This window comes from Theobroma cacao, chromosome 5 (genome assembly GCF_000208745.1).
Source record: "Theobroma cacao cultivar B97-61/B2 chromosome 5, Criollo_cocoa_genome_V2, whole genome shotgun sequence".
Classification (NCBI taxonomy): Eukaryota; Viridiplantae; Streptophyta; class Magnoliopsida; order Malvales; family Malvaceae; genus Theobroma; species Theobroma cacao.
The window spans coordinates 17,974,834-17,983,694 of NC_030854.1; the positions used below are offsets into that span (position 1 = coordinate 17,974,834).

Consider the following 8,861-nt stretch of genomic DNA (forward strand, 5'->3'; position numbering starts at 1 on the left):
AACGAAATTGTATTCTGTTTGACCGATAATGCTCATTGTCTATAACTTACCTCCATGGATGTGCATCAAGCAACTATACTTTTTTCTAAGTATGTCATCTTGGGAAGGACAAGTCTTGAACATAACATTGATGTGTTCCTCCAACCTCTGATTGATGAGTTAAAAGTTTTGTGTGATGAAGAGGTAGTCATGTACGATGCTTTTACTTGGCATAATTTTTTCTATGAGCAGCACTCCTATAGACCATTAATGTCTTCCCTATGTATGGTATGTTGTCCAGGTGAAACACTCATAGACATTTATCATGTCCATATTGCATGAAACATGGAAAGAGTTTCTTCTTGGAGTACAGGAGGAAGCCTTGGTTTTTTTTATTGTTATCGGCAATTCTTGCCGATGGATCATCCTTTTCGTCGCCAAAGAGATAAATTTAAGAAACATGTTGAATGGGACCCTCCAATTCTTCAGTTATCCACTACCAAGGTCTTGAAACGATTCGAGTCAATTCCAAATATCATTTGTGGGACAAAGCAAGGTGACAAAAAATTATCAAGTTTTAGTCAAACCTAAAATTGGACTAAGAAAAGTATATTTTGGGAGTTATCGTATTGGTAGACGAATCTCATTCATCACAACTTGGATGTGATGGATATTGAGCGTAACGTATTTGAAAATATATTCAACACGATGATGGATGTTTCCGGAAAGATGAAAAACAATATCAATGCTCGTCATGATTTGAAGGTGAGTGGCAAGCATCCAAAATTGTACTCAATTGAAATAATGATAAACTTTTTAAACCAAAAGCCTTATACACTTTGACTAAGGAGCAACGAAAAGTTGTGTGTGCTTGGGTGAAACAGTTTAGATTATTATATGGTTTCACCTTTAACATAGAAAATTATGTGAATGAGCAGAAATACAAATTTTATGAGATGAAAAGTCATGATTGTCACGTTTTCTTGCAATGGTTGCTCCCAATTGCCTTGCGTGATATGGTCCTTCACGAAATTTGAAGTGCAATTGTTTAGATCTCACATTTCTTTCATGATGTATGTGCAACCAAACTACGTTTTGAACATATCAATACATGGGAAAAGAAAATCACGGAAATTACTTTCAAATTAGGAAAAATTTTCCTTCGAATTTTTAAACACAATAGAGCATTTGCTGATGCACTTGACATACAAAGTATGTATTTGTTCATTATCAAGAAGGTTAGAGGACCAATCCATTATCAATGGATGTATCCGTTCGAGACGTTAACCCTTAAACCCATACATATAATTTAAATTTTTTTTAGTTATTAATATTGACAATTAGAATCTAAAAATGAATGTGATTTTTAGGTTTTTACATCATCTAAAAAAAAGGTGAAAATTTGATCCATAGTTGAAGAATCCATTTGTGAAGCATATATCCTCGAGGAAATATCATTGTTTTGTTTGATGTACTTTGAACCTACAATCCCAACAAGAATGAATCAAGTCCCATGGAATGACGACGATGGAGATGTTGATGCAGCCAGTCATCTTTCGATTTTCACTTATCTTGGTCGACCTTTAGGTCAATTTGAAAAACATTGATACCTAAAGGAAGATGAGTTTTACATGACTAAACTAAATGTACTAATGAACTAGGATGAGATATTACCACACATAAAGTAAATATAAGTTTAAGTAATAATTTAGAAAATTGTAATTTGGAGAATGGTATTAATTCGTGATTAATGTTCCTCATATCTATAAGATGTTTGATAATATGGTTGAAAGAGAACAGTATGATATATTAGAGAAAGAATTAGAAAAAGTCCGTGACGCATCCTTTTGTAATTGGTTTAAATAATATTAAATTATATTTAATAAGTTAATTTGATTTTGTTAATTTAATACTTCAAATAATTGAAAGCCATGTAACTTTTTCGTAGGTCCACTGACATGCGAGTCAAATTGATTCTCGTGTTGTGTACATCTGTCACAGACCTGGTTGTATGGCAAGGTGTTTTAAAGGTTATTATGTCAATGGATACAAGTTTCACACATTGGATTATCGTCACAATTATAAAACGATGAACAATGGTGTTTGCATCAAGGAAAGTTGTTATAACGATTATGATCGTGACTTTTGTGGATTGTTGGTCAATATCATTGAGATTGAATTCTTTAGTGTCAACTATTGAGCTATGTTGCTCAAATGCCATTAGTTTGATATCGACAAAGGTGTTCGAGTAGATTCTATTCATGGGTTGGTCGACATTAAGCACAAATCAATTCTTGCTAGTAATGGGCCTTTTGTTTTAGTCGAACAAGCAACTCAAGTGTACTACACTTCGTATCCATCAAACAAAAGAGATCAATGTGATTCGTGGGTAGTGTTCAAGATGAAGGCTCAAAGTCGATTTTCCATTAGGATAATGAGCAAAGTGATGGGGAAATGATCAACCTTAACAAAGGGGTGTATCAAGAAGATCAAGTCTCCTTTAATTCACAATTTGATCATTGTTCGATCGACCTTGACAATAATGCATTTCTTCATGGTGGTAAATATGAACAGGTTAATACATTTGTGGATGTTGAACATGATGAAGAAAATGATGAAGGTGATGAATCTAAAGGAGAATACGATGAGGCAAAGAGAATTAGATGAAAAAGATGAAAACGCTATCGATGTTGATGAATATGAGAACAAAAAAAATGAGTTATGCTGTTCTGATGATGATTGATGGATTTGTTTATTTTTCATAAAAAAAAAAGTATAAATTTGTTGTTTGCAGTATAACATTTAAATTAATGTTTATATATTTTTTACAGTTATACCAATAGTTGTACATTTTTCTTCTTATTGGACAGACATAGTTATGGTGAAGAAAAAATATGAACACTTTCTAGCTAGTAGAAGTGCGGGCCCTTTGGCTGCATAACATTTTTTGTTGCAAACTCCATTACCACCTCCTCGCACCAGACCACAGACTCCACATGCAATGTCAGATACTACTCTGGTACAACCAGAGGTATCGATGCTGAGTCCGACTACTCTAGTAGGAAGCTTTACTCTAGACGTTGATATTTCATTCAACATGTCGTAATCTAAGGGCAGAGGGCCGAGTCTTGGTTTATCAACTCTGACTCATCTAGACCGATGGATACTTTTACATCCTCTCAGAGAGAGGTAAGTTCTTTTACTCTAATGTAGATAATTAATTAGATGTAGTCAACTTATTTAATTAATTTATTCATTTTACAAACACTAAGTCTATTTTGTGGTACTTTTGAAGAGACTAGTGCTACTCCGACGATTACTTGAATTATCAAGAGTAACTGTAGTGGACCTTGGCCAACTTAAAGGCAGATTCCTTAGAAACACAAGTATAACATATGGCGAAAATTCGAGGTAACATAAGGATATAGTATTAATTTATAACATTGGATAATTTCCTGTATTAATATATATTTTTCTTTGATGCAGGAATCTCTTACATGGGTTGCTGTAAATGCAACAAAGGTTTGGTCTACATGGGAGAAGATTTGCAAGGATCGCCTCAAGGACCTATTAGGAGATGAATGTGACAAGCCCAAATGGGAAGTGAATGGCCTCAATGTTGATCACATATTGGCGAAGGGTAAGTCATGATCTTGGATAATTATTGAGGTATGGGACCAGCTAATTGATGACGTTTGGTTTAAGCTTGAGTGGCAGTCACGCTTATGCAAGGCTAGGTAGAACTTCTTGACAGAGAATGATGGCAGCGTTACTAAACATACTAGTGGTTCTTTGCTTTTTGCCCTACACTAGAAGAGGATGGTTTTATTTTAATACTAAACAATCATTCACTTTAATAATATAATTTTTTATGTTGTTAACGTGTTTTTATGATTATAGGAAGTGGAAAATCAATGCTAGATGGTGTTCGTTGAGCTCTCCGAATGCACTTACCAACTGCAGAAGGGTATCAGAGAATGTGTGGGCATTAAGTCCAAGATTGTCTGTGTAAGTAATATGTGTTTTTATATATATTCGATATATATGTTGCTTATTGATTAAATTAATTAATCATTAATTTAATTGTTTTTCTATTTGTAGGAATCATACACTTTGAAAATATCGCAAAAGTATGATGCAATGTTGTTGAGCCAACCACAGTTTGATCCAAAGGCAAAGACTAAGGCCATTGGATGGCCCACCATAACTCAGACTCACATATATGGATTTGGCACCAGAGTCCTCACTTTGAGACTTTTGGTTGCAACTGTGACATCTAAGTTTGGTTATGGCCATCAAGATGCTCCACTTTCTTACGCACCTCCTACGCCTGAGCTCAAGGGATATTGACAATTGCTTATCGACGTTAAGACCTTGATGATAGGTTTCAACACCCTTAATCACTTGTTGATGGAGTTAATTAGATTAAAGAGAGCGCAACTTGAGCCAGACGCCTTTGAGGCTTCCTCATCACAGTTAATTAGATCTGCAGCCTCCACCACAGTAGCGGTAGTTGCCACCACCATCCCTTCAGTGAGAGTTGTATTTATATTAAATGTTTACATTTGGATTATTATTAGATGTTTACATTGGAATATTTTTTATCAATAATGATTTGTATTAGATTTTCTATTTTCTATATGCATATATATGTTTGCTATATGTTTAATTTATCAATAATAGCATCATGTAATAATTTTATTACGAATAGGATAAAATTTAATTCCAAACCAAAAATAAAATTAAACCAGCTCTACAAGTATTGTCAATGGATTTCATCTATTAATAACAAAATTCATCAGTTACTGATCACATCATCGATGGAGTTCATATGAAATACCAACGAAATTATTGCCATTATCGACGAATAAACTTGTAAGCTTCATAGCCAACTTTGTCGGCAATTTGTTAGAAATTTCTTCGATAAATGCCAATAGAATCTATTTGTTAGCAATCACTGATGGACCTACCAAAAGGATGAAATTCCCTCGGTAATGTTACCAACAGAATTTGTTGATCGATTTTAACCCATATCTACGACTACGCCACCAATGAATTTAAGTCTTTGCCATAGAAATGACCGACAAAAATTATGATTGTCAATGCATCGATGGAATAATCCATCACTGACGAATTTGTCACTACCAACAATAGCATTTCTGACCAAAACTTCTGTCTGCATTTTCATTGAAAATGGAAAATATCGACAAAATCTTATTTATTGAATGAAAAATTCCATCGGTGATACCTTGTTTTTTTTATAGTGTGTGAACAAGATTATTTTGTCAAGAGTTAATTATCATGTGTTGTTTAATGAATTATAAATAGGTTTGAGTGCTCCACCAAATGACACACCAACAATATGGAAAAGGGTTTTGTTATACTGGTTGCTTGTTTGGCTCAATTTTTTTTCACTTTTCTACTTTTTAAAAGTAAAATCCGGACCAAACAAAATTTTGAAAAGCTCTTAAAAAAACAACTTTTTTTAAAGAACAAAATCTAAAGAAAAAGAGCTTCAAGAAAAGCTCTAGAGAGAAGCTTTCCAGAAAAGAGCTTTCTCTTCTCATTTTTTAAAAACATGCCAACTTTTGTTGTTGAATTATCCACGCAAATGCATGTTTCACTAAATAGGCAATATAGTGAAAAGTAAAGCGTTGATCCCATAAAGGATTGAATTAATTGCCACTGTTAACTACTAAAATTAACACATCTTAATCTTATTCAAACAACCAAATTTAAATTAGTAAAAAGAAAAATTAAATCTAACAAACTAAAACTTGTCAAGCCCAGCCCTATAATATACTTGCCATGTCATTCATGTATTTGACAACATGCTTGCATACTTGAATACCTCAAAAATATCGTCAAAAGTTAGTAGTGTACCTAGTGGTACAACTAAGTTGATTTAAGCCTCAAACTAGTTCAAATAAAGATTTTAAGATACAATTGATAGTTATTGAATCTTAGAATGACTTAATATGGTGATTCGGAGTTCGAGGATTGATTTGGAGTTAAATTGGAATTTTCATAATGTAGGGGTAAAATGGTCATTTTTCCACTCGAGGGAAAATTTGGGATGGTGGATGAAATTTTGATCAATTTTGACTATTTGGGACATAATTTGAGCTTGAGAAGTGAAAAATTTTAATTCCGATAATTTTTCGAACATAAGGGCAAAAAGGTCATTTCACATGTCCACAAGGACGTAATTAGAATTTTTGGAATTTTACACCACCTTGACACTTGTCAAACCCATGAAATTCATTTTATACTTTGGATAATTAAGGAATTTTATGTGGTGGAGAAGAAATGCTTAATTATTAAGTTTTATGTATGGACCAATCACGTGGTGACAAGTGTCAAGCTTTAATATTTTTATATTTTCCTTTATAAACACAACTAAAACTCTCCCATCTCATTTCTCTTGGCCGGCCAAGGCAAGAACAAAAGGGAAAAAGCATAGAACAAACCCTAAAAAAGAAAACCAAGAGAAAATTCATTGGATTTCAAGGAATTAAGCAAGGTAAAATTTTTTAATTCTAGCTTGTGATCTACCTTTCCTATGCATTCTTTTTCAATTACCATGGTTAAAATTCAAGATCTCATGAAGGATTCATGACTAACCAAATTTAGGGAGAGAAGATTTGATGATTTATTTGGTTAGATTTTAAGGTATCTTAGTGTTTTTAGTTGTTTGGTGATGTTTAGCATGAAAAACAAGCAAGAAATTTCAAGCCCTTCACCCACACTCCTTGGCTGAAATTTTCAAGAGAGAAATTGGATAATGGACTTTGATGAATTTCATGCTATTTAGGTGTTTTTAGTTGTTTTATGATGTTAGGTGTAAAAATCAAGCATGAAAATTACATGTTTTACACTAAACCTTCAATGGGCGAATTTTACAAGGAAGATATTGATGATGGATTTTTGTGATATTACATATTATTTAACTTGTAATTGATGACTTGGAGTGTTGGAAGTGGAATCAAGTTAATTGGAGTTGAATTGAATGTATTGGCCAATTAACCGGTGTATAGATCGAATTAGGCCAATACCATTTTATTTTGATACATAATTGAAGCTACGTAGAACACCATATTTAGATAATAATCCGAACATTTCGCATCCCATTTCATGCATTCATATAGAGCCTAAATTAGTTTTATAACGATTTAGTACAAATATAGTAAATTGCTTGTTGTGCATTATGTTTAGGTGGTGAAACTTTCGATAAGGGTAAGGAGATTGTACCCGAAGACCGGGACTAGGAGTACTTCAACTCTCGATATTGTGAGTAACCTTTTTATCGTCTTAATTATCTAAAGTAGTTTTTATTCGTTTTTGTGATTTTATAGAAAAATGAGTTTAAATGGTAAATCCTTATGTTTTATAAGTAAAATGTGATTAAATGAAACACGTTTATAAATCATTTTGAAATTGAATGATGATTTTAGAAATTGAGTAATTGGAGACTGTTTGTTTGTGTTGTAAATTTATGGTTTGAATTGAATGGCTTATGGTGATATTGGCATGAATGGCTGAATTGGAAATTGTGTTGAAATTGTATGAACTATTTGTTTTGCCTTAACAAGCTGGGTAGTAATATAATTGCACTGTCATGCTGTCGAAATTTTTATTGATTTGGTGGGATATTGATTAGTCACTGCAGTGGCGGGATTTCGTGGACCAGCCTATTAGAGAGAGGCACGGTAAACTCGGTTATATTTTACCTCGGTACGAGAGGCGTGAAGGGTATCTCTTGAGGTAAAGCTTTAGAGTTCACTACACGCTAAACCACCACGTGAGGGTGAACTCAGCCAATGCCAAGGAACGGCTATGCTTTTAAACGTAAAAATGTTTTTTATGCGTATATGATGTCACGACCCGGAACTCCCCATCAGGCTCATGACAACCGCCGCGAGGCCTCGACAAACATTCTTCACCCCAAATGTCGATTGAAACCTCGCAAGGCTCTAGTATCAGCTTTCGCACTTCCCCGGTGAGCAATAGTTATCAAATATCAAAATTCGAAGGATTACAAATCATTTCCAAATCAGAACATAACATATTGTTTTTTAGCTCACAGGGGCATTTTCGTCATTTTTGTCAAAAATCTCGAAACTTGCTAAAAATANGAAACTTGCTAAAAATGTAGTAGGTAAGCAGAAATATATATTTAATGATTTAAAAACAAATTAAGTATCTAAAACGTTCATTTGAAGTGAAAATTTGACCATTTGAATATAATAAAAATATTCAATAAAATAAACTATTTTCTTGTAAAATAATTTTCATAAAACTATCGGTACATAATTCTTATAGCGTAAAAATTAATTATATTTATATATACTATAAAGCAAATAACCAAAGCATAAAATTTCTTTTACAGTGACACATGGGCCCACATCTAATCAAAATGCATCGACAGTTGGAAACCTACAGCTTTTACCTATTCGAGTCCAAATGAAGGTCCTTATCAAAGTCAGCTAACTATGGAATTCCCCGAGCCTGAAATGTGAGGAAATGAGGGTGGTGAGATTATAAAATCCTAGTGAGTAAACAGATACCATCTAAACTATCTAAAGTCGAGTAAATGGAGACAATTAAAATAAGTCATCATACTGTAATTTCATTACCTTTCAACTCATTTCAACTAAATAAAATCAATCTATATAAATCGAGTAATCAACTTGGCTTATGAATTTCTTAAAACTTTAGTTTGTGCCAAAACTCATACTCGGTGATACCTTGCGCAAGGTATCCAACCGAGTCCGCCAAGGCTGTTAAAATTTTTGTATACTCTTAAAATATATTTTTAGTTTGAGAAAAATACAGTCGTTCCTTGGCGTTAGCTGAGTTCCCCTTCACGTGGTGGTTTGGCG

At 33.4% G+C, this 8,861-nt stretch overlaps 1 long non-coding RNA gene across 1 annotated transcript; it reads left to right on the forward strand.

Annotated features, from left to right (window-relative positions):
• LOC108662209 lies at positions 6,465–7,679 on the forward strand. The gene is made up of 3 exons (XR_001928013.1): positions 6,465–6,502; positions 7,195–7,269; positions 7,640–7,679. It is a non-coding gene; the product is annotated as an uncharacterized LOC108662209 (long non-coding RNA).